This window comes from Onychomys torridus, chromosome 5 (assembly GCF_903995425.1).
Source record: "Onychomys torridus chromosome 5, mOncTor1.1, whole genome shotgun sequence".
NCBI classification, from domain to species: domain Eukaryota; kingdom Metazoa; phylum Chordata; class Mammalia; order Rodentia; family Cricetidae; genus Onychomys; species Onychomys torridus.
Genome location: NC_050447.1, coordinates 51,003,049 through 51,030,197, shown reverse-complemented (window position 1 = coordinate 51,030,197; position 27,149 = coordinate 51,003,049). Strand labels below are relative to the sequence as shown.

At 39.9% G+C, this 27,149-nt stretch overlaps 1 protein-coding gene across 4 annotated transcripts in view; it reads left to right on the top strand.

Annotated features, from left to right (window-relative positions):
- The window catches only part of Ankrd11 (ankyrin repeat domain 11), a 181,769-nt gene that overhangs the window by 43,600 nt on the left and 111,020 nt on the right, over positions 1-27,149 (top strand). For 2 of the 4 annotated variants that reach the window (XM_036188667.1, XM_036188666.1), the window contains exon 2: positions 18,863-18,929. The exons of the other annotated variants lie outside the window; for them this stretch is intronic. The gene's annotated coding sequence lies outside the window, so the exon portion shown is untranslated. The remainder of the gene's footprint in view (positions 1-18,862; positions 18,930-27,149) is intronic. 4 annotated transcript variants of the gene reach the window in all.

Genomic DNA, 27,149 nt, shown 5'->3' with positions numbered 1-27,149 from the left:
GCTTCCCATATTCAGGGTGGGTCTTCTCTTAGTTAAATCTTTCTTGAAATACACTAAGTGTTTCCATGGTATTCTAAATCTAGTCATGATGACAATGAAAATTAAACACTACAAGACCCCTCCTCCCACACCCCTTAGTGCTCAGAATTGAACTCAGGGTCTTTGAATGTGATAGGCAAGCACAATAAATACAGTCTGGGACCAGCTTCTGATCACACAGTGATATTACTCTGTAGCTGTTTGGTTTTGCTCCACCCCTCCCATACAAACATGCTTTTTAACATACCTTGTTATCATAGACTTTTTGCTTTTTGCACATTTAATTACCTATTTGTGTATTTTATCTGAAAAAAAGTATCTCTAATGCGTTCATTGCCTGCAAATCTTGGCTGAAAGGGTTGAACAAGTCTGGTTAAATTTTAAAGCAGGCACACACAGACTATTTATGTGGATTCTGGCAATTGGGGGGGCTGAATGAACATTGTAAGTTTGAGGCCAGTGTGGACTACATCATGAAACTGCCCAGAAAACAAAATTTTAGTACTCTAAACCAAACCTGTATCTCCCACCAAAACTCTTCTGTTTATTAACAATGATGTAACTTATTAGAACTTTCATGGTGTTAGGAGGAAAAGAACTTTATTATGATTGTATATATAAATACCTTTAAAGTACCACTACCACCACCTCAAAGTTGATAGGTAGCCTAGGCTAACCCAGAACTTTTAGTCCTCCTGCCGCTTCCTCCTGAGTGTTAAAATGACAGGTGGTTGACATTGTGCCTTGCTTATACTTGATTTTTGAACACCATGTATCATACACTGTGATAATCATAATTTTCTATTGTGCTAATTACCTTTGAGATAAATAGGAAAAATTGTTTGGTTCTGCTTCCTGGAATGAGCAACCTCTGACACATTGCTCTTATCCTGTACTGAGCATCTGCTATGTCTTCCTGTTGTGGTGGACTATAACCCTCTTAAAGCTGTGAACCACAGTAAATCTTTAATTCCTAAGGGAGGAGAGTGCAGGAAGCCGTTAACTTTAATAACTAGTGATTGGACCTTTATTTAGAAGAGATTATCTAGGTTCTCTGCAGTCTTTCAGATTGTGGACCATAAACCATCATGCCTTAAGAAATTTTTCCCATGCCTTGCGATGGTGGTGCTTGACTTTAATCCCAACACTCAGGAGGCAGAGGCAGGCAGATTACTGTGAGTTTGAGACCAGCCTGGTCTACAGAAGTGAGACTCTACCCTATACCCCTTCTCACCCCTTCAGGGCCCCCCCCCCCCCCCCCCCATAAAACGAAGAAAGAAAGAAAATTTTCTTCTCATCAAGATAATAAGATGGCTTCTTAGGCCTTTGTAAAAGTTTTTTTTTTTTTTGAGTGTTTTAAAAACATTTTTTAACCATTTACATTTAAACTTTTAATAATCTATCAGATTTAAAACACACACACACACACACACACACACACACACACACACACACACACACACCCTCTGTCAGAAAAGTCACACAAAGGTAGAAATTTGTAGCTGAAGTTTTCTTGTGTTTCACTTGGCCTGTGGTCAGGACAAATCTCTCTCACCAGCCAGTCCTGCAGACACTTGGACACAAGGAAACACACAGAGGCTTATATTAATTAAAATTGTTTGGCCATTAGCTCAGGCTTATTACTGACTAGCTCTTACACTTAAATTAACCCATAATTCTTATTTATGTTTAGCCACGTGGCTTGGTACCTTTTCTCAGTTCTGTCTTTTACATCTTGCTTCCTCTGTGTCTGGCTGGAGACTCCTGACTCAGCCTTCCTGTTCCTAGAATTCTTTTCTCTGCTTGTCCCGCCTACACTTCCTGCCTGGCTACTTTACTTATTAACCAATCAGAGCAAAACATTCACAGAATACAGAGTGATAGCCACAGCAGAAAATCATTCTTTTTTTGTTTGATTTTTGTTTAGACAAGGTTTCTCTGTGTAGCCCTGGCTGTCCTGGAATTCAGAGATTTACCTCCCTAGTGTTGAGACGGAAGGCATGCACTGCCACACCTGGCTCTTAGAAATTCATTCTTATATTCCTTGCAGTACTGGGATTGGTGTTTGAGTTCGGCTTCACATACTTTACTTACACTCCTTAACATAGAGAAATAAATTTTCAATTTTTCAATATGGCCAATCTTTTGGATTTTGCATAGTCCTTGGGCCAAGTGCATAAAAGCCTCATTTTGTGGGAAGTGGTTCAGCACGAAATAGATCTGATATTTAAGGCCCTGCTATATACTCTATAGATGAGAAGTGACAATTCTTTTCTACTCCAGAATCCATCCATCTCCTTTCAAAGCCTTGGCTCAGTGATAAAGGTTAGGTCAAAGATTCTGGGTATCTTCTGCTTTTCCTGGAGGCCCAGATGTAGCCTCCTCATCCTCAAATATCTATATGTACTGCTTGATCTAGCCAATCTTCTGTAAATGTTGATTCCTGTGGTGGGGTGACATACTGCACTGGCTGGCAAGGCATGTTTGGAGAGAAAAAGCCTTTTCTCAAATTTTCAAAAAAATAAAAAAATAAAAAACACTCCAGATTTATTTATTTATTTGTTTATTTGTAATTGTTCATTGTTTGTCTATGTAGGCACCATTTGTCCTAACCTTATCTATTTAGTAGGGTGTAGTGTGCTTGCTGGTCTACTTCATGTCCCTTCCACATGTGTGTTAAGCTTACTCTATGTCCCAGTAGTTGGTTAGCCTGTCTGTCTTTGGACACTGTCATTTATCTGATTTTAGTAGATGTGTTGATTGTCACTGGTGTATAGAAATACAATGGACTTATGTCTTTATGTCTGTATCTTGGGAATTTTTCTGTCTACCTGTGAGAATACTAGAAATGCTAGAGGCTCCACGGACTTCAGTACCCAACATTGATCTGTATGGGAATGAAACACATCACAATGTGAAAGGTGTACTGATGGTGTAGTTACTACAGGAAGCTGGGATTCATGATGACACCTGAGCCATATAAAACTGAAGGTATAGAGATGAGACACCAAAGAAGCAGCACACTGCAGCCTCATTGCTAGGAAAGTTAATCAGAGGAGAAGAGACTACTTAGAGGGCATCTTGCTTGGCTGCTCCTTTGGATCCAGGTTAGTAAAGGTATTACCAGTGGGAATCTCAGGGTAAAGGTTAGATTTGGGATGCAAGATTTGGGGGTAGCTTGTTCACAGGCAAGGGAGGAAGGAGGAGGTGAAGGGAGAGAAAATACTCAAAGTGAAATGAGAGGAGGGAGTTGGTAGCTTGTTCTACTGCTTAGGAACATCAGAGTGAAGATGGGCATGAAATATTTCTGTTATTGTATAGATCAAAAGGTGCAGTCTTTGGGTTATGGATTCCCTCATTCGCCATCATAGGATTTGTATCATCTTTGTTACTTGGAGGAGAGATATTTTCTGCCACTGCTAGATGGGTTTTATTTTCATTTTAGTTCAATGATGAAAAGACATATCCTGTTTTTCTTAACCTTTTTTCCTTTTTCTTCCCCTTTCCTTCACTGGTTTTGTTATTATTATGTTGCTCAAGTTGGCCTTCTACTTCAAGGCCCAGTGATCTTACCTCAGCCTCCTGAGTGGTGGGACTAGAGTATACCACTGTGTTTGCTGCTGTGTTTTCAGTTTTGGGAATATCCTAAAAACAAAATGAAAGCAAGCAAGCAAGCAAACAAACAAACAAACAAACCCTTCGTTTAGCTCAAATTCCTTTTTTGAAATTATAGCATACAAGTTGGTGTGTGTGAGTGTGAATAGTGTTCATTTTATTGGATGTCTTTTTGTTTGTTTTTGAGACAGTGTCCAACTGTGTAGCCCAGGCTGGAAACTTAAGGTGTAGCCCAGGTTGGCCTTGAATTTTTGGCAGTCTTCCTGCCTCAACCTCTTGAGGGCTAGGTTTGCAGTTGTGAAACATGTCTGGTTTGATCTCCTATCTCCCTCTCTCCCTCCCTCATTTTAGCATTTGTTCCTCTTTGCAGAGGCCAGAGGACAATCTCAAATGTTTTTCTTTAGGTGCTGTGTATTCCCTTCCTCAAGACAAAATCTCTCAGACCTGGAGCTTGCTGGTTAGGCTGGATGAGCAGTGATCTCCAGGAATTTGATTCTACCTTCTCAGCAGGATGTTAAAATTGTGCACTATCGTGCCTGACTTCTATTGTTTTTTACACTTTTATTATTTTATGTGTATGTTTTGCGTGCATGTATGTTTGTGTACTCCTTGCATGATTTGTGCCCAAGGAGGCCAAAAGAGGGCATCAGATTCCCCAGAACTGGAGTTACAGACAGTTGTGAGCTGCCAAATTGGTGCTGGGAATAGAACCTGGGAACCCTTGGAATAGTAGGCAGTGCTCTTAACTACTGAGCCATCTCTTCAGCCCCTATGCCTGGCTTAGGTTCTGGGGAATCAACTCAGGTCCTCATGCTTGCAAAACAAACACTTTACTGATTGAGCCTTGTTCCTGGCCTAATGCCTTCTTTCTTGATGTCACTCTTCAGTAAATTTAATAAGTTGTTTGGTTTTTCAAGACAGGGTTTCTCTGTGTAACAGTCCTGGCTGTCCTGGAACTCACTTTGACCAGGTTGGCCTCCAACTCCAAGATTCTCCTGTCTCTGCCTCCTGAGTGCTAGGATTAAAGGTGTGTACCACCACTGCCTGGCAGGTTGTTTTATATTTATGACTTGTGGCCACTTTGGGTTTAGATATGAAAATACTCTCTCTCTACCTGTACCTACCGATCTTTGCCCCCCTATAATTTACAAATGCATATTAAATCCAGCATTTGTTCATTAACCTTAAGAGGTTAGAAGGATCTATTTAATAGCAAAGCATGGTTTTCTTTAAAAAAAAAAAAAAAAACATTGTTTAACTTTTGTTTTAAGGTCTTCCAATTGACAATTATCTGTTTTTTTTAATTCTCATTCACAGATAATCATTATAGTTTTATAATGATAAAACATGTAGTGATAATTTTAGGTTGCTGTATCTATCCCATTACCTGCTTAATTGTTAGTGTTATAGTGTTGGAAGTGTGTCCCCCCCTGTGTGTGTGTGTGTGTGTGTGTGTGTGTGTGTGTGTGTGTAAGAGAAGGAGGTAGGGAGGGAGAATATGTACACAGGTGCATGTGTGTGGAGGCCAGAGGTCAGTGTTGGAAATTTTCATTTATTGGGACAAGGATCCTTCACTGAAACTAGATCTTATCAGTAGGCGAGACTGACTGGCCAATGAGCTCCCAAGATTTACAACTTAGGTCCTTTTGCTTGCACAATAAGCACTGTACCCACTTAGCCATTTTCCTAGGCCCAGAAAGTTATTTCTTACTTTATATATGAATAAACAGCTGAAACAGGATCTTATGGCATATGCAGAAAGAAGGGTTAAGCTCTTAGCGTATAACAGTTTGAATCTGAAACTCTCCTTTTGGAAATTTGTGGCGGTTTAGAGATAAAGAGCATTGCCAGTATATTGAATTAAATAAATTGGAAGTTTTTTAAAAAAGAGACATTTTGGTCCACAGAGATGGGCTCATCACTTACTCAGTGCTTGCTGTTCTAGCCACCCACATTGGACAGCTCATAACTGCCTATAACCTCACCTTCGAGGGATCTGGCACTCTCTTGGGGCATCTGTACACATGTGGCATACACATACATGTTTTATTCCTTGAGCTGACCAATTAGAAACAAGTTTGTGAGTAAAGAATAAAGAGACAGTATGTATTGATTAGTATATTCTAGGCTTCCTACCAGGCTGCATGCCTTGAAGATTCATTACCACATCTGCTGAGTAACCACACTTGCATGGATCCCTACTTTATCTTTTCTTGCTTAACATTTTAGGTCAGCGTTGGTTTTGCTCAATTGTTCAGTCTTTCAAGCTAGCATAAATTCTTTAGAATACCAGTCTACTCAGCTCCCAGGATCTCAGCAGTTTCTTCAACTTGTACTCTATTGCTCTTGTCATTTGATACTCATGAGCTGTTCATAAAAAGGGTCTTTGTTTGTTTGAGAAAAGATCTCACTTTGTAGCCCAGACTGTCCTAAACCTTTAGGTCATTCTCCCCTTGGCTCCTGAGTACACGGATTGTAGATGTGAGCCACTACTCCTGACTGAAAAGTTTTGATGCAAGTTTAAAATCTTAGTGTAGTATGCCTGTATGAGACTGGTGTTGCCATAGGTCATCTTGATTTCATTCCACAGAGCAAGTTTGGGTTGGAGGAGGCATCTGTTTTGAAATATATATATATATATATATATATATATATATATATATATATATATATGTGTGTGTGTATATATATATATGTATATATATATATATATATGTATATATATATGTATATATATGTATATATTGGTCATTTTGATAAGGAACAGTACCATGTTTACTCCCACATCTTGGGCAATCTGGTAGGAATGAAGCAGGAGACTCACAGCTATGCTTACTCTGACTGGAATGACTTAGTAGTGGATCTTTGCATTTTAAAAGCTTTTTTTCAAACTAGTCCTCTCCAACAACTTTGGCAAGAAGCGGGGAGATTTCTCAATTTAGAGAAAATTTCTCCTAGGTGATTATTAGACAAGTATATATTGGAAGAGGGTGAAGGAAAAACTAAGTTGGTGTTTAAATTTATTTGTGAAGAGTGGGGCCAGGGGAGGTGAGAACTAACTTTGCAGTCCTCAATCACATAGATAGAAAAATGCACTGTCTTCAGGAAATGAAATTGCTAGGAGACATGCTGAGGAAAGCTGTGGTGAACAGACTCTGAAAATAGGTAAGTGCATATTCTGTGGCACTCCTTGTCTCTGTTTATTTCTAGTGAGAGGAAAAGGCTAAGTAGTGGGTCCTGACTTATATGTCTGCTTAAAGAAAAAAACAAAATATTACTAGTCTAGCATAGATAGCAATCTAGCTATTTTTCAAGCAAAGGGAGTCTGTCTTCTCTCTAAATGATGGCTTCTTGTCAAAGCATGAGGGGTGGAGGTAGTGGTTTTGTTCTCTTTCACATTGTTCCCTTAGGAAGTACTCTTAAATTTTTTTTTAAATTATTGAGATAAGGTCCCACTTTTAGTTCTAGCTGGCCTAGAACTCACTTTATAGGCTGGGATGGCTTCAAACTCAGAGATCCCACCTTTCTCTGCTTCTCAAGTGCTGGCATTAAAGACAACTGGTAGAAAGGCATATAACTTGGGAGTGTGGTCTTGCTTGAGTTGGGTCTAGTGGTCAATATGTATTTTGAGTGCTTTGAGAGTAGTAGTGTGGGAGGAGGGAAACATTTTTAAACCTATCATGGTTAGAAAGGTTGTTGTGCTGTGGTAAGGGAAGTGGTAAGTATGTTGTGTGTCCAAGAGGAAGGCAGGTTGCAGCCCTCCCAGGGTCAGCATTCTGGAGTCAGAGCCACTATTTTAGAGGTTACTAAGATATGATTTGGAGGGGTTCTTCATTTCTTAATTTTTGTGAGTAAGCTATGTTCATCTCAGTTGAACTTTCATGTCTCATATAAATTGAATGGATCAAAAGGACAAAGTGCCAAGGCTCTAAGGATAGAGATTGTAATTTCCATGGTAATATTTATGCAGATAAGCTTTATGTTTACTTGTTAATCTGTCAACTACTATATTCTTTGCAGTCCTTTAACACTTGGGTTTCCTTGTTCTGACTTGTGTGTTTCACCTGGGCAAGTTATAATGCCCCAGCCCTGAAGTTACAGTGATCATCACCAGTGTCCATGAGATAGCTGGAATGTTGGGGGTGGGTACATAATAGAGTGTGAGGATTTAAAAAAAATATGAAAGATCTTTTGGAACTAAGTCAAGTCTTAAATTTGATCTTGAAGGGTTAATAAAGACTTTGCCAGGTGAGCAGAGTAGAAAAGATCCCTTTGTGTTTTTAGATAAGGGTCTTTCTATGTAGCCTTGGCTTCCCTGGAGCTGGATGTGCAGGTCAGGCTGGCCTCGAACTCAGAGATCCACCCACTTCTGCTTCCTGAGCGCTGTGATAAAAGGCATGCACCCACTATGCCCAGCCTTGTTGGGTATTAAAAAAAATTAATGTATGTTATTTTTACATGTGTTTCATTGTGACATTTTCACGATGTATACAAATGTGCTTAGATCTTCTTCACTTTCTTCTTCCATCCTCTTGTCTTTTCTCTCTGACCCTTCCTCTGGTTGAGTATTAGGATCTTGATATATAATGTAAGCTGGTGTTGTATTCTGGATCTTACTTCCTGTCCCAGTCTCCCAGTTGCTGGGATTTATAGGGTGCGCCACTGTGGCATTGTTCTCCCAGGTGTGTACATATTTCATCATAATGTAGAGTACTCTTCTCATTGTGGGCTTGAAATTTGAAAAACAAAATATATTCCTTGTTAGTCTAGTGACTTATTTTGTAGGCAAGGCTGATGTATAGATGAGAGAAGTGTGTCAGATTCACTTCTTAGCAGTGTGAGGAATAAGTTGAATTGGGTGTGTGATTGGAGGTGGGGAGAACCAAGTAGATGAATAAATACTGATAGATACTGTGAGTTAGAAATTAGGATAGTGGCAGTAGAAGTAGGAAGACACCCCCCCCCCCCATTTTGGAATTGAAATTGACAGGATTTATAAGCTCACTTTTTTGTTTTGTTTCGTTTCGAGACAGGGTTTCTCTGTGTAGCTTTGTGCCTTTCCTGGATCTTGCTCTGTAGACCAGGCTGGCCTCGAACTCACAAAGATCCACCTGGTTCTGCCTCCCGAGTGCTGGGATTACAGGCGTGCGCCACCACCGCCCGACTCTCCTGGATTCTTTTGAAGTATGAATTCCTTCTTCACAGAATTGTGTTGCTATTTTGGATTAATTGAAGGCTTTGTCAGTTGTAGCCCTAAATGCTCTCCAAGAATGACAGCATATGGATGGAAGGTGGCATGCATGACCATTGTGTAGATCTATGTTCCAAAGCTGAGTCTGATTTGAGTGTTAGGCCTGTTACTCAGCCACTTAAAACTTGATTTCTCACTAGAAAGAGGAAGATGATACTGTTACTCTGAAGGGTCCTGGTTAGGATGTAATGAGACTTTGTGGTAAACATGTGGTACCAGCTGTATGAAGATCTGCCACTCACGATCTCTCCCTTGAGTCTTCCTGGTACCAGAGTGCTCCATACTGTGGGTCTGTCTGTACGCAAGCCCATTTGAAACAAGCATAATGAATGTAGATGTGTATTATGCATAGTTATGCATTGGGGCCATCTTGCCTTTATTCATCTTTTTTTAAATTTAACTTTTGCTACTAAAAACAAGTCTCTTTAAAGGTGTGTGTGTGTGTGTGTGTGTGTGTGTGTGTGTGTGTGTGTGAGAGAGAGAGAGAGAGAGAGAGAGAGAGAGGGAGGACACTGCCTGCCTGCCTATGTGTGGGTATGTGCACATGTGTGGGGTGCCCATGGAGTCCAGAAGAGGGTATTGGCTCTTACAGCTGTTGTTATCATCTGTTTTCTATGAACTTGATTCCTCTGGAAGAGTAGCATATCTTCTTAAATACTGAGCCATCTCTCTGGCTCCTATAAACAATTTCTAAAATTTAATTAAATTTTTTTTTTATTTATGTGCATTGGTATTTTTCCTGCATGTATATCTATGTGAGAGTGTCAGATCTTGGAGTTACAGACAGTTGTGAGCTGCCATGTGGGTGCTGGGAATTGAGCTAGGGTCCTCTGGAAGAGCAGCTAGTGCTCTTGACCAGTGAGCCTTCTCTCAAGTTCCAATTGTAAACAATTCTTTTTTTTTTTTTTTTTTTTTTTTAAAATGCAGTTTGTCATGCCCACTTGGGAACTATCACTGGAGGATTTTATTCGTTGTAAAGGGGAGTTTGCTGATGGGTGTATAATTTGTTTGTCAAGAGTCTAGCCTCGTGGCACCTGCTTCTTAGCCTGTGTTCCCATGTACAAAAAGGTGTGTGGGTGGGTGTTACGTATTTGTGATTACATTTGTTTGGGAAGAGTACAAGTAGAGGTAAGTAACAATGATTTCCAATTGAAACTGGGGAAGATTCCATATAGTAGAATCTTCTTTTGATAGAAAGTAAGTTGCTTCTGTTGGGTGATGTTCTTTGGTTGTAGTGCCTGTGCATCTGAACATTTTGTTCAAACTTCAGAAGTTGTATTCCAAAGAAGTGGGTAGATGCAGTCAGCTGGCAGAAAGCCTGCATGGTGAAACACCTGTTCGTTAGTCACTCACCCAGAGGCATTTGTTAAATTTTATCTTTAGTAAAGAAAAAAGCTAGGTGGTGGTGGCTCACACCTTTAATCCTAGCACTCATGAGGCAGCAGTAGGTGTATTTCTGAGTTTGAGGGCAGTCTGGTTTACTGAGCTAGTTCCAGGAAAGTGAGGGCTAACACAGAAACCCTGTTTTCGAAAAATAGAAACAGACAAACAAAACCAAAAAAGAAGAAAAATCACTATGTAGTGACTGAGCACAAGTTAAGGCTCAGTCTAGCCTTTCTCAATTCTATGCCACAAACAAGGTCAGATGGCACACCTCCAGCCGACAGGCCCTTTTTTGTTTTGCATCAGATGTTAAGTTATACCAATTATTGCTGTGGGTTTACAGTCTAAATGAGGATCCACATTTGCACATGTGTTTAAAATTTTGAGGCTAATTCTTCCTTCTGTATAGCCCAGGCATGCTCCTATTGCTTCTGCCTCCCAAATGCTGGGATTGCAGGAATGCATTATCACATCCAGCCCAGGGAATCTATTTGTATTGTTTTTGTTTTTATCTCTCCCCCCCCCCCCTTTTTTTTTTTTTTTTTAAAGACAGGTTTTCACTATGTAGCCTTGGATGGCCTAGAGCATGCTATGTAGACCGGGCTGGTCTTGAAATCATAGAGATATACTCTTCCTCCCAATTCCAAGGGATCCGTTCTCATTTCTTTCTTTTGGTATTCACTTCCTCTCCCCAATAGGTTTTCTTTGTGTAGTCCTGGCTGTCCTGGAACTCATTCAGTAAAACAGGTTGGCCTCAAACTCAGATCTGCTTGCCTTTGCCTCCTGAATGCTTTGATTAAAGGCATGTGCTACCAGGCTTTACTTTTACTCTGTGTGTGTGTGTGTGTGTGTGTGTGTGTGTGTGTGTGTGTGTGTGTGTCTGTCTGTCTGTCTGGAGGGCAGAGGTGCTGTCTGTGGTGTGTGCCTTCCTCTTCCAATTTTTAGGTTTTGCATTTATTCCTTTTTCTAAAATGAGTTTCTAGCCAGGCAACCCACTTAGGTTTAAGCTTTGCTTGTCTGTTCATTCATTCATTTAAATCACTTTTAATGTTTTAAATTTATGTGTATGCATGGTGTCTGTGTAGTTGTCTGTGGGAGCCAGAAGGAGTTGGATTTCCTTGGAGCTGGAGTTACAGGTGGTTGTAAGTCACCTTATATAGGTGCCAGGAAATAAACTTGGGTCCTCTGCAAGAACAATCAGTATATGCTCTTCACTACTTAGCCATCTGTTCAGCCCCCTGGTTAAGTTTTAATGGTGCCTCAATGATAGTAGGTTTTGTTTTCCTGTGGGTGCTCGCTGATGTAGGTTAGTACATTGCTTCTGTTGGGAATCTGTCACTGTACATCTTAATGTCTTTCTGGGACACCCAAGAGATGGAATCTAGAGAATTTGCAAGGAATCCTGTGAATGAGGCTGGTAGAATGAGAGAAGTGTTTTCATGGAGCTCTGTATGAGTCTATTTCTTGTTTAACAACAACAACAAGAACAACAAAGCCTAGTGTCTGCTGCTTATTTCACCTGGATTGTTCACTTTCTATAAATGTTGTGAAAATGAGTTGTGAAAAGTTGAGAGTAATGAGCAGTTCTGTAGGAGCTTCACAATAACGCAGTGAAACAACTCCAGCATGGACCTTTGCTATCTTAGTATTCCCACAGCACTACTCATAAAAAGATGAGGCTGGCAGTGAACTCCAAAGAAAACATTTGTATGGATGATGTAAAAGGAGACACGTATCTTGGCTCACAGTCCTGGAAGTCCAAGAACCATGGCATCAGCCTCTGGCTTTTGATGAAAGACCCATCAGCTGCTGGAACCTGGCTGAAGGAGGAAAGTGCACAGGTTCATGTGAAAGGGAGAAAAGTCATAAAAGGGGGCTTGACTCTCTAGAGAAAGATGCTTCTATGTTTCTGAGGGCTCCACCTTTGTGACTCATACACATCTTAGCAGGCTCCTTTGCCAGCATCGCCACATCAATAAACTGGGCTTCAACATGATGTTTGGTGGGAAAGAAACAAGGTGAAGCTCTGTTAAGTATGCTGCTGTGGAATTTTGTGGATTTGGTAAGCACTCTTGATATTGGTGATCTCTTTCTCATGCAGGTCTTCAGAAAGTTGGTTTTATGTATTTATTGTCAGAATTTCAGGTATATGGAATGTCTGAAAGATGGTGAGATTTCCTATTGTTCCCTCTTTTAGCCTGGAGAGTCACTAGTGAAGGAGTCTGTAGCTGTGAATTTCCTGATTGAAACTTGGTACTGCTTCAGTCCTTGTGGGGCTGAAGTTATCCTGCAGCCTTACCTTACCAAGGCTCCTCTCTGTGTATTGTTTGTGATGTTCTCATAGGTGTGTTGAGTCACTTTCTTAAGCTTGAGTTTGTTTCCAGGTATTTCCCAGTCTCTAACCTGCAGTTTCCCTTTCCGGATTTCACTTTTACAACTGTGGTTTAGCAATTATGGGAGGAAGGTTGTTAGTGGGAGGACCAGAGTTTATGTGTTACTTAGTGCAGGCCAATGAAGGGGGAGGGGAGTTGGGATAGGTCACACCCGTGATCTTTTGATTTTGTGTTTTCTCCTGCTTAGGGATACAAAGACTTGTATTGAAGCACTGGTTTTTCTTTTCTTCTTCTTTTTTTTCCTTTTAGTGAAAGAAACATTGAATTTAAAGGTAGATTAGCTTCCTTCTTTTAGTTTCTTTACTGCTCTCTCTAATTCTAAATCACAGGATTAGTAACGTAGTAAAATACTAACATAGCACCCTATCCTAAAACCAATGCATTCTTCTCGAAGAGGGTAGGGAAGGGGAGAGACTAGACTGAGAACTGTCTTGCTTCTCTGGAAGGAGGCCAGTGTTAGGCCTAGACATGACACAGCACAGGTTGGCAGTCATATAGTGATGTGGCTCTAGTGTTGTCAGGAAAGGAAGGAAACTCAATTGCTTGTGATATTCTGTATGAGAACTTCTGGAAATACAGGGGTTCTCTACATTCTCAAGGATTCATTTCAGCAAAATTTTAAAGCCCTAAGAGCTTTATGCATGTGCAAATTTTTAGTTTCCAGAGAAAAATGATTCTCTGGATCTAGCTGGATTTGAGTCCCTGCCTCTTCACCATTGGATGTGTGACACCATGTTTTTCATAAATCCATGGTTCAGTTTTCTCATCTGTAAAGGAAGGATAATCATGATAGCATACTTTATAGGGTTATTGAGATTAAGTGAATCAATAGTAGTCACTTACACACATACATTTTGACTTTGAGCTTGCACTTGGGATAATGATTCAGCATTCCCTTGTAACTCTTCCAATGGTTTTGTTTTGTACAAGTAGTATACCACAGCCAGGATTATGACATTCATAGAACTTAATAGCCTTGTTCAGTTTGCCTGTTTTCCTGTGTGAGGAAGAGATTTATTTACTTTGTTTAGTTTGTTACAGTCTGGGGTCCTGTACAGTATGGTCTCTATAAATATCTGTCCTATTACCGTTTATACCTCCCTTAGATCCCATTTTCCCATCCTTTCTTTAGTTGTTGGAAGCAACTTATTAATCTTTAATTCCTAAAATCTTGTCATATAAAAATGTCATATAAAGAAGATAATAAATTGTCTATAATTTCATCAATCTGGAAGCTGAGGCAGGAAAATTGGGAGTTTTAGGCCATTCTGAGACTCATTCTTAGTGTCAGACACAGGGAGACAGACATAAGCATGTACTCCACATGATAGAATGGGATGGGATAACCATATTATTACCCTTAAGATTGCTCTTTGTTGTTGTTGTTGTTCAGATTACTTCCCTTAGGCGGTGGTTCTCAACCTTCCTAATGATTCAACCCTTTAGTATAGTCCCACATGTGGTGACCCAACTGTAAAATGATTTTGTTGCCACTTCATAACTTTAATTTTGCTACTGTTATGAATAGTAATATAAATTCCTGATAAGGAAGTATATCTGATATTTGACCCCCAAAGGGGTTGCAACCCACAGGTTGAGAAACTGATTTAGGAGCTGCTCTAGTTGTTGCCTGTGTCAATAGTTCTGTCCTTATTGTTAAGTAGGATTTCATGGTACCAGTCCCCCAGTTGGATTAACCTTTTACTTACAGAAGGACATCTAGGCTTTAGGTGCAATTATGAGTAAATCTCCTGGAAACACTGTTGGATGGACTCTTTCTTACCCTCCCTCTCCACCCTCCTCTTTTGAGTTGTTGGGCATATTGCTATGTTATTGGCACATGCTATACAGGCACTCTATCAACTGAGCTATAATCATAGAGGGACCTCCTAATCCTTTATCAGGGCCTCTTTATGTAACCTAGGGTAAAAGATATCCCTTCATTAGAATGAAAGTCTTTAGGCTCTGTAAGACCTGCATTCTGTTCCCTGATTAAGACCAACCACTGCACTGTATTTCAATACCCAGTTTGGGTCTGGTTTCCTCAGATGAAAGACCGATAGTGGCATTGGCTGGTCACAGCTTTGGTTGTCAGAACTTGGTAATGTTTCTAGAAATATCCTAGAGGTGAGACCAGAGATGTGGTTCAAAATGCTTTAGTGTTCAAGCTCTGGCCCAAATGTTAGTGGTCCCATGTTTAAGAAGCATGAAGACACCCCTGAGTTTATTTCCGAATTCTAGCAGTAGATGATCATGTTTACTGAGTTTCTGGGGTAGACATTCACTTACACTCTGTGTTGAGCTGTCATTGCTTTAATAGGACAACTTGAAAATTATATGATATATTCAATACTTTTCATTAAAACAGGGCATGTGCTGACTGGAAGTTCCTTTACTCACATGAGGTTTTTTGTTTTTTTTTTTTAAATTAAACTTGAAAAACTTGTTTTTCTTTCTTCCTTCCTTCCTTCCTTCCTTCCTTCCTTTCTTTCTTCCTTCCTTTCTTTCTTTCTTTCTTTCTTTCTTTCTTTCTTTCTTTCCTCTCTCTTCTTCCCTCCCTCCTTCCCTCCCTCCCTCCTTCCCTCCCTTCCTCTTCCTCTTTTTTTTTTTTGGCAAGAGCTGAGGACCAAACCCTTTGATAGCCTTAAGGTCTTATTCAGTAGCTTTGAAAAGCCCTATAGAGAGTTTTAAGGACAGAACAAGAAAGCCACATGCACATAGAGCATCTTGGTGTTTAGGGAAACCATGGTGGGACTCTATTTTGTGTCTGGGAGTATAAGTTGAGGATTCTACGTGAGGACAGTATGCTTGTTCTCAGAGCCTCTCCTGCCTCAGGACTTTGTTGTACTGATCCAGCATTTCTGATATGTTTGTGGAGTCCCACCTTTGATTGGAATCACAGTTTATGGGTAGATGAGTTTTGTATGTGTTTTTTCTGTTTATATTTGGTGTTTTTCCTGTAGATCTCAAGGCTTTTCAATGAGATTATGTGATTTTTGTTACATCATTTTTTCATGATGCTTCAGTATGATCTATACTTCTTTTAAAATATTTGTTTATTATATATATACAATATTCTGCCTGCATGCGTGCCTACAGGCCAGAAGAGGGTATCACATCTCATTACAGATGGTTGTGAGCCACCATGTGGTTGCTGGTAATCAAACTCAGGACCTGTGGAAGAATAGTCAGTGCTCTTAACCTCTGAGTCATCTCTCCAGCTCTAATCTTACTTTTTAAAAACACTAAATGGAAATGAAAATTTCACTATTTTCCTATACTTTTATGTGTAAAATTTCATGTTTCTTAAGTTTGAAATTACCTTTAAAAATAATCATTCGTATTCACAACACATGGCTACAGTGCTTACCTACTTTACTTGGTTTCTTATATACAGAAAGCATGAGCCCTTTGTCACCTGTTTTTAAAAGTGATTTTGTAAAGATGGATACAGTATTATTCACTATCTTTGTTTGATGTTAAACTTTGATTTTACCTTTATACTTAATACATTTTGATACAAAAAGCATTTGCTGAATGAAAAATTCAATTTGTATTTTTAATTAAAGTCCTAGTTGTAAATTACAATAGGCTATTTTAGTTCAATCACAAAATGGAATTAAGGGTGGAGGGATCAGTAGGCTGCTGCTTTAGGTTGCCCTCCTACCTTCCTCTCTGTGGTTATCAGGAGGAAGAAGAAGTGCTGTCCACTGAGGTACTCTAAGCTCCTGAGACTGCTGTGATTGTTGTGTGCCACTGCTGTGAGAGGTCTGGGCTTTCTTCCCATATACCACAGGAACCCTTGTGTTGAATCTTGTACTATTTTGCTGCTTTTTGGACTCTTACTATATACAAAGTAAATTCAACAGAATAAGTTTCATGTGGATTTGAACAATACAGCTATAGGTAGTCCACTGCTTCCACAGATTTATTTTGTTAATTAATAAAAAACAGAATTTCTCAAAGTCCAGAAAGCAAGGAAATCTAAGATCAGGGTGCTGACAGATTCATTGCCTGGGATTTATAGTCTTTGTAATTAATCCATTGAATTGAAATACTCAGAAGAAAAATTGTACACACACAAACTTTCTTGTCATGATAGCCTAAACAATATGATATAACAGTTGTTTATGTGATATTCATAGAAATGTTTTTAAGTGTTTGAGGAAGGCTGTTCCTAGTTTATATTCAAATTCTTTATTCTGTATAAGGGACAGGAACATTCCAGAGTTTGATGTCTCTACTATGGGATTCCAGCATCAATCTCCCACAGATTCCTAAGGATGGCTGTGTACAGTACATTCCTTTGAGACCTATTCTTTTGCTCATTGTTAAATTCTTTTGAGATTCAGTAATGTTGGTACATATGTTTTTAGTTCAGCAATTATTGAATTGGAGTTGGGGCTAGATAAAATGGCTCAGTAGTTAGGAATGCTTGCTGTTCTTGCAGAGGATCCATGTAGTTCTTTGCACCCACATGATTGGATCACAACCATTTGTAACTCTGGTTCCAAGGGATTCATTGGATGCCCCTCTGCTCTTCAGAGGCACCAAGCATGTACATGGTGCATACACATATAACGAAGGCAAAACACTCAAATACATAAAAATTAATAAATATTTTTCTCTAAATGTAGAGCGAACATGTTTTCTATATGGAATGACCTAGAACGTGGTACTGGCTGCTGAGTATGGGTTTCCCTGTAACTTCTTCCAGAAGAATTTGCCCTGTGAGCATCTTTGTTGAGCCAATTGGCATACCACCATGAGTTTACTGTATAGAGGACACATCTACATTCACACCCCAAAAACATCCCAACCACAATTTTGATCCCATATAAGGTATTCGGGCACTCAAGGTTTTTCCTTTTTCACAAATTTCCCTTTCCCAAATTGTGTTGGGAAGAACACCAAATTCCATGAGTTTCTGGACTTGCCCCCCTTCCTGCCTTCTTTCTCTTTCTGCTTATGGGTGTCTAGTCTGCATGTATGTTTGTACACAATGTACATGCCTGGTGCCTACAGAGGCCAGAAAAGGGTGTCAGATTCCATGGAACTAGAGTTGTAGACAGTGAACTACTATGTGGATGCTAGGGATCAAACTCATCCCTGGAAGAGTAACCAGTGCTCTTAACACCTCCAGCTCCTAGAATCACCATTTCTGAATTATTTCTAAGGAAGGGCCTCATGTAGTCCATTTGAGTCTTGAGTTTACCATGTAGCCAAGGATGACCTTGAACTCTTGATTCTCTTGGCTCCACCTCCCAAGTACCTGATTCTTGAATTACATTTTGAGTCTTTGGAAATGGACTCCTCTTTAGATAATGAGTATGAAAGTAGATTAAGGATGTGAAGCATGAGTGAAGGCAATGGGGTGTTCTATGCTGGCTTGGCTGATAGCTAATCTGTGAATGGCCAGGAATATTCTGTACTGGACCTCAAGCATAGTCCTAGAGAGAGGCAGGGTTGGTGTGGATACAAGGGGGAGTGGAGGTAAGGAGGTGGGGGCATGATAATACTATAGAGGGTTTTTTTTTGGGTGTTGATTTTTTTATTCTTTTTTTTTTTTTTTGAAGATTTATTTATTTATTATGTATACAGAAGAGGGCGCCAGATCTCATTACAGATGGTTGCAAGCCGCCATGTGGTTGCTGGGAATTGAACTCGGACTTTTGGAAGAGCAGTCAGTGCTCTTAACTTCTGAGCCATCTCTCCAGCCCTACTGTAGAGGTTTTAACAAGAATTTCATAGAGGACACAAAAATGTAAGACTTTGAATAAAGATTTGATGATTATGTTGTTTGAATTTCTGTTAAACTCCATCTTAGCTTATTTATAGAAGTTTGTGATAACTTTTATCTGAAGATGAAGCAAGCCTGATTTTGAGTCCTTTCCTAGGGGAGAGAAGGAAGACAAACCAACCCAGGCAATTAGATAATTATGGTGGGTCTTTCCTTCACCCTGTCCTGTGGGACCTTGCTTTTTAGTGTTGAGAGTTAACACTTGCTGTAAAGCAAACCATCAGATGTGAGCACATTATAACTCCAGACTACCAAAAGCTAGCTGTACCTTAGTAACATCTTAGGTGTTATAGTTGGTCCAGGTAGAAAGACACTAGAACTGTAAAAGGAGCTAAGAAGAGATTAGTGTTGACTTAATCTGCTCTTCCTGTCTCCTTTCAGAACATACTGCCTTGCTGGAGTTCATACCCAGTCCTGAGCAACACTGATTTTTTTTGCCATGGAATCTGTAAGTATTGTTTCTTACATTTGTGCTTGGGACTCATGGAGTTTGTTTCTTATGAGGGTGGTTTTGTTGAAAAAATATTAGGTTGATGGTCTTGTCTACAAAATAAACTTGTTTCTTCCACCATCTCTAAATAGTTTGTAACTCAGCAGTTGCTGTGTTTGTTTAGTATTATGTGCATGTTGTATCAACTGTTATTGTGGAGACTAGCTTTGGAAACGATCAGGACAGATACGGGGCTTGTGACCTGGCATCCTGTGCTGCTGTTTTGGGAGCTGTTATAGGGGAGAGCTGTAGCTTTCATGCTTTTTTTTCTGGCTTGAGGCCAGGGTTGTGTGGTCAGGTGGGAGGAATATCTTTGGCTGATATGTCCCAAACCTCCTGAGAGTGACTGGCATGTGTCTGAGAATAGGAACATTTATCTCCATAATGGCCCATTTGGCCTTGAGTTTCACCATGGAATAAAACTTTCTCATGAAGAGACTCATTGTGGCTGGCATATTGTTTCTCTTCTCTAATGGAAGAATCAATAATTGGCAAGAAAAATTCTTGGCATATTTTACGTTTTCATATCTTTCCCAGCTATTAATATTTTCAAGCAAGTAGCCTCCAGATCTTATCTTTTTATGTTATTTTAACAGACCTCTCTCTTTTATCTTGGTCACCGTTGAGTTTGGCCCCTTTCAAATGGATCTAACTGGTCTTTCTTTCCCTTCAGTTTTTTGAATGAAAGGAAACGTATGTGAGCTGGAGAGATGGCTTATGGCTAAAAGCATTTGCCCCTCTTCTAGAGGACCTGGGTTTAGTTTTTAGAACCCATATGGTGACATACAACCATCTATAACTCTAGTTCTGGGGGATCCAGCATCTTCTTTTGGCTTCTGTGAATACCAGGTACATGTGCATTGCCCTTGTATACACACACCTTTAAAAAGAGAAAGAGCTGGATGTAATGACACAACCTTTTAATCCTAGCACTAGGGAAGCAGAGAGTGGGGTCTCTGAGTTTGAGGCTAGCCTGATTTTCATACCGAGTTCCAGGACAACCAGAATGAAACTGTGTCTTGGATGAGGACCATCAGAAATACACTGGGAAAGGCTGTTCAGTCATTCCTATTCATTATCTATAGAGCCCTGATAGTGTCATTTCTTATTAGTATTCCCCCCCCCCCTTTTTTTTTTAAAAGAGAGTTTCTGTGTAGCCCTGGCTGTCCTGAAACTCAATCTGCTTCCTGAGTGTGGGGATTAAAGGGCATGTGCCTTCCCTGCCTGGCATTCCTGTCATCTCTTAACCTTTGTCTTCAGTGTTTGGAATTTATAATTTCTTCTTAGCCTCTGTATGACTTACTTTTCTTTAAAAGCAAATTATGGAAGAGAAAGTTCATTTTGGCTTTCAGTTTCAGAGGGATAAGAGTCATTGTTGTGGGGAGTCGTGGCAAGCATGTTGCCAAAGCAGGAAGCTGAGAGATATCTTAAGCTTTAGTGGATTCAGAAGTAGAATGAAGCTATGAACTCTCAAAACTTGTCCCAAGTGATACAGTTTCTCCAATAAGCACCTCTCCAAACACTAACTGGGGTGAACACTAAGTGTTCAAAGACTGGAGATTTTGGGTGGGGGTCATTTCCCATTCAAACTATGAGAGCTTCTAGTCTGCACTACTTTAAGTACCTTACCTTTTCCCCTGCTGTGCTCTTTTGCCTTTAGGAGGGCAGACAACACCCTTTTAGATAAAGCCTGTGCCTGGACACTATCTATGTCCTGTACTATGGTTGAATGTCAGCTCAAAGGTCACCTGGACTTCTTTTCTCTAAAGGAGTGTTTGTGTTACCTTTTATCCAGTCAGAGGCTGGCCACTGAATTCTAGTGTACCCTGCTGTCCTTTCTGCAGTCTGCTTCCTGTCCCTTATGTCAGAAGGACCATTCTGTCTTCCTGTTATGTGTACTAAATAAAGGTGGTTTCCACATAGACAGGAATGTTGCACCTTTTATTGGGCCAGTGACTTCTTCAGCCTCTGGATATAGGATCCAGAGCATACATGCAGGGTTATGGTATCTCTCTTTTTATAGCAGGTGTTAAGAGCAAGTAGTGTTCAAGCCTGTGCCCTTTCTGCAAGTATGCCTGGGAGAAATGTCTGTGCTGTGATTGAGCTGTTGGCACAAGGTGTGTCTGTTTTAGAAATGGTTACACATGTGTATAACTCAGAGTTAAAGGACTTTCACCAGGGAAGTAAATGGACTGCTCTGTTTTTACAATTAAGAAACAAGACGGTACACACAGACTTAGGACTGTGATGTGTACTGGCTGGAGTATTGTTAGAAGTCAGATGGAATTTTCTGTAATGGTATGTGTCACATCAAGAAGCTCTTAGAGGAAACCTTATTGTAGGGTTGAGTGCAAGGAGAATCTCCCTGGGTGAATCTTTGTTAAGTAACTGCAGCATGGTCTGGGGCAAGATGTGATGGTTATCTTGCACAGCACTGTTTAACAAGTGTATGGTGCTTATTTTGCTTTTTTTTTTGTTGTTAAGGACACTTGTTATAAGCCAATTAAAGTCCCTTGAGAACATAGATTCTGGGGGGAAGAACTCAATCCAGCTCATTCAGAGAAGTAACCAGTAAAAGATAAAGTGTTTGTGCTTCACTCTCTTGCCTATCATGGGATGTTGTTGCATCTGAGCTCAAGACTGTGATTCTAGGCCATATATTTCATCTTACTGCTAGGGCAGGGTATGGAAGGGAGAACCCATTAAGCTCTCCTTTCAGAAATTGTGTGTATGTATAGAGATTGAAACTAAGGTTCTTACTAATGTTACATAAGCACTTTACCACTAAGCTACATACCCAGACTGTAGATGAAATTCTAAATGGTCTTAGTAAATAAGAAACACAGAGCCAAATACAAAAGCCTAAGAGATCAGAGAAAGAGCCACGACTCCCTTTAGCTTACCACTCACTGTCATCACTTCCCCTGAGAGACCTTTTCCTGTGTGACCTTTTTATTGCCTTTCTGTTTTGCCTTCTCATTGGCTCTAAACCCAACCACATGACTTCCTTGTCACTGCCTGTCTGTCTATACAGACCTCCAGGTCTCTATGGTCGTGGGATTAAAAGTTCAGATCACCTTGCTTGGCTGTGTCCTTGACCATACAGAGACTCTGCCTGCCCTGTGATCAGATTAAAGGGCATGTGCTACCACTGCTAGACTTCTGCTTAATGACTATGACCTCTGATCTCCAGGCAACTTTATTTATTAACATAAAAATAAAATCACATTTCAGCACAAATAAAATACCACCATACCAGACCTTCTTGAATTTTAAATAAAAACATAGTTTAAAGTGGTTTGTGGTTCTGTTGTTAAAGATGGGTGCTCTCATATTCCTCATTCTAGAAATCAGCAGTGTAATTGTGATAATTTCATGTTTGTAGTATTTTGAAAACCTAAGTGAAACTTGGGTGTATGATATTTAATATTCAGAAGGTAGATACAGGTAAGTTGATGTGTAGTTGGACTTTCCTTTGGGCCACCAGCTCACAAATAATGACACGGAGACTTATTAATTATGAAAGCTTAGCCATCAGCTTAGGTTTGTCTCAGTAGCTATTAATCTCCATTTACCTCTCTCCCATTCTGTGTGTCCAACTCATTCTGCATCTCTAATATGTCTCATGTATCTTGATTATCTTTCCTCTTCTCTCTGCCTAGAAATCTTGCCTATCACTCATGCCTAAATATTGGCCATTTAGCTTTTTATTACACCAATCACAGTAACACATCTTCATAAAGTGAACAAATATTTTGCAACATTTCTCTCTTTTTGTCTAAAAAGGAACGGTTTTAATGCTAACAGTAAAACTATATACAATAAGAACAATTATCGAGTAAGGATTACACCCACAATGTCCAATTCATTTGAATTTGGCATATTTGAGAAAACACTCTATCTATTCTATATTAGTGAGTCCAAAGTTTTATATCGAAACCACTTTCTATCATAACTTGTATTACCAGCCCAAAAATATTCCATCAAAGACCTGAGAAGGATTTAATATTACCTGAGTAAACATGAAATGTAAAGCAAACAACATTCAAAACTATAGAAATGACAGAAACAGTTGGCTTCCTGGACAGTTACCTAAGGTTCCTCTGTAATGTTGGGGCATCCATCTTCAGCCTACAGGACCAGAATATCTGACAGTCTTTTCTGTGAAGCAGCAATTTACCTGCTTACCTTGTGTTGGCAAAGTTCAACAGCTGCTTTCTTTTGTGTCCCGCTTGTCCATGTAGGATAGTGTACTGACAGCAGTTGAGGCAAGGGCAGTTTCTTTGTCCAGTGGCTAAGTTTGCCACAATGAAAGCAAACTCCATATGGAGGTCCTTTGATAGCCACCATCCTGTTTTGAAGTAAACTGGTGCTGTCATGAGCAGACATGTCTCAGTGTCATGAAAAGCCTTATGTTATGAAAACATTTTAAATGCCATATTCTGTAGGTCTTTGGGGTCGGGCCCCACCCCACCCCACCCCACCCCACCACACACACAGGGTTTCTCTATGTAACAGTCCTGGCTGTCTTGGAACTCTCTTTATAGACCAGGCTGGCCTTGAACTCACAGAGATCCGCCTGCCTCTACCTCCCAAGTGCTGGAATTAAAGGCGTGCACCACCACCACCCGGCTTCTGTAGGTTTTTGAAGTGTTTGAAGACCATGTTTATTTAATATATAGCTCTGTTTGATCTTGAAAATATACCTAATGTGACTATAAGTTTGATTATTATAGACGTCTAACTATTAACCTGTCTTTATTATCCTAAATAGCTTTCTAGGACTAAAACTTTACATTTTTAAATGAGCTGCATAGGTACAATGTCTTAAATGAGTAGAAACATATATCCACTATAACAAAAATAACCTTAAATTTGTATCAGTATATAAAAATCCACACCAATGTAAAATATTTGAGACTAGTGGTTGTTTTTTTTTAGTTTGAAATAGATTCAATAATCTATCCTTTTATCCTGTCATTTCTATATCTCTCCTTTTTTCTTCTCAGAAAGGAATCATTGAATCTAACCTCCCTTGTTTAGTTTCTTCCCTTATCACGACCAGTAACAATTTACAACCAACTTCCCTAAATGATGACAAATATCCATAACCCATCAAATGACCAAAAACCACCTACCCCACCTCTTGGGAACGCAGGCATTGTGTTCTTAAAACTACTTCCTGATGTCTGGGGGCAACAACAGCATCTTTAGGGGACCCTGAGAAAATTGAGATAATGGTCAGGTCCTGGAAGAGCTAGGTGTTGCTTTGTCTCAGTGTGATGGAAAGGGGCAAGGCTTATTTGAAGTTCTGCTGAACCATCTCATCTAGCAGCTTTGAAGTTACTCTGATGCAGAATTTTGAGTGAACTGCAACAGAAACATTTTGAGAGGCTAAATCACCTGGGTTGCTTTATTGGTGTCTGGTCCTTTTTTCTGAAAACACATAAACCTTTTGTTTTTCGAAACAGGGTTTCTCTGCATAGCTTTTGTGCCTTTCCTGTAATTCACTCTGTAGCCCAGGCAGGCTTTGAACTCACAGAGATCTGCCTGGCTTTGCCTCCTGAGTGCTAGAATTAAAGGCGAGTGCCGCTACTGCCTGGCAACACATAAACTTTTAAAGATAACATACATATCTATATTAACACAAATAAGGAATGTGCAGTGTGCATAAGTCAGTTAAAATGTTTTTGTTTTATGTTTGAGTCGGTAAAAGGCATCTCTTAACTTTATAAATTTGTTTGGACTGTATAATCAAACCTCTCTGTGTGCCATATGAAAGGATGTCTTGTAATAGTAAGTCATGAGGACTCTGTAGCCAACAAGATTTATTATGGCTCATCCATTCTCAGAGCTGTTCTCATAGTAGAGGAATCAGCTTTTACATCACCTGTCCTATATTCTTTCTTGATTTCTTTCTTCATGTCTGTAGCCAACATTATCAGGAAGTCTCTTCCAATCGGATATGATCTTCATTAATTTTGAAGACAACCATAACTTTTTATTTCCAGTGGAAACAAAGGCATAACACACTCTCCAGTGCAACACATTTCCCCGCTTCCATTTTGAAGCCAAGACATTTCTAAAGTATATGGGCTGGTTTAATTAAGCAGGCCATTTCATGATCCAATGTTTCTCAACAGGTTTTGTTTGTGCATCAGCATTCACAAAATTTAAAGTCAGCAAAGCACCATACAGGATCCAGATGCCCTGTGTATTTTCCATCTTTACATGGCTTTTAAAAAAAGTATTACTTTACTTTCTCTTTAAAGACTTTACTATTTTTAAACTTTTTTCTATGACTGTTTATACTCATTTTTTTACTGTTTACTGTTTTTATCTGTTTAAAGGTTTTATTGGTCTGGACCTCTCCATGTCTGTAGCTACCTGACCTCGTGAGCCAAGCCTTAAACCCACTGTGTGGCTCAGCACATGGTGCTAGCTGGCTCAGGCCTGTAGGCAGTTGTTGGAACTTTATTTGTATGCTGCAGCCTGCCTGAGATGCAGGACAAGGAAACAGTGTTTGGCTTTGTGTTTATTTGTTTGGATTTTTTTAAAAAAGCTTTCTCAGGTCTTATGGGCAAATATGTGCCACCAGGTGGACACCATATGTAGTTGGACTTTCTTTGGGCTTCCAGCTCACAAATAAGGACATGGAGTCTTACTCAGTATGAAAGCTTGGTCATTATTTTAGGCTTGTTCCACTACTCTTACAACTTAACCTGCTTTTATTAACCTTAAATTTTACCATGTGGCTTTTTAGATTTCTTTTTTCTTTTTTTTTTTCGAGACAGGGTTTCTCTGTGTAGCTTTGCTCCTTTCCTGTAACTCATTCTGTAGCCCAGGCTGGCTTCGAACTCACAGAGCTCCGCTTGGCTTTGCCTCCCGAGTGCTGGGATTAAAGGCGTGTGCCACCACCGCCTGGCACATTTCTTTAATTCTATATGTCTGACTCCTTCCATGTCTCGATTGTATCTCCTGCTCACGTTGATTATCCCTCCTCCTCCTGCTTTCTGCCAGGAAGTCCTGCCTATTTGTCCTGCCTAGCTATTGGTCATGTAATACACATTGTAAAAATATTCTGCAACACTGATGGCTGTACCTGACTGTGAATATGGTTGGTTCTTCAGACTAGGCATCTGTGCTTTACTTACTGTAGTTAAGAGTTTTCCTGCCTGGCCCACAGTCAGGACAAATCTCTCTTACCCGCCAGTCCCACAGTCGCTCAGACCCAACCAAGAAAGTACACAGAAACTTATATTGCTTATAAACTGTATGGCCGTGGCAGACTGCTTGTTATCTACCTTTTCTATCTTAAATTAACCCATTTCTGTTAGTCTATACTTTGCCACATGGCGTGTGGCTTACCAGTGTCTTTACATGTTGCTTCTCATGGCGGCGGCTGGCGGTGTCTCTCCCCAGCCTTCTACATCCCAGAATTCTCTACTCTCTTGTCCCGCCTATACTTCCTGCCTGGCCACTGGCCAATCAGAACTTTATTTACACAGAGCGATAGCCACAGCAGCTTACTGTGTACATGTTTTGTTGAAAACAGTATGCTATAGTAGTAGATGATGGGAAATGTTCAGAATTTGTTGTTGGCTTCTGGAGCAGGGAAGCGAAGAGATATCTGAAAGGTCCTAGTGTCTGCCAGATAAATGTTGGCAACTTAGTACATTGCAGCCTTTTGTTCTGTGCTTTTGGTCCTAGACTCTATTGTAATGCCTCATTTTCTGAGGGATACTAGAGCATCAAAATAACACAGTGCCTGTTAATCTTTTAAAAGCATAGGAAGCCCAATGGATATCTAGATTTTATTTTATTAGTTTTTCTTAGTATATAGATGTTTTACCTTTATGTATATCTGTATACCATGTGTGTGTCTAGAAGTTTAAAGATGGAATTGGATCTCCTAGAACTGGAGTTAGAGACAGTTGTGAGCTACCATGTAGGTACTGGGAATTGAACTCAGGTCCTCTGGAAATGCAGCATGTGCTCTTAACTGATGAACCATCTCTGTAGCTCCCAGTTTTCTAGATTTTAAATGTTTTATGTGAAGGCATTATATTTTGTATTAGGGTTTCCTAGAGGTACAGAACTTACAGAATGAATCTATCTGTCTGTCTGTCATCTACCTACCTATCTACCTACCTGTCATCTGTCTCTCGAAAGGGAATT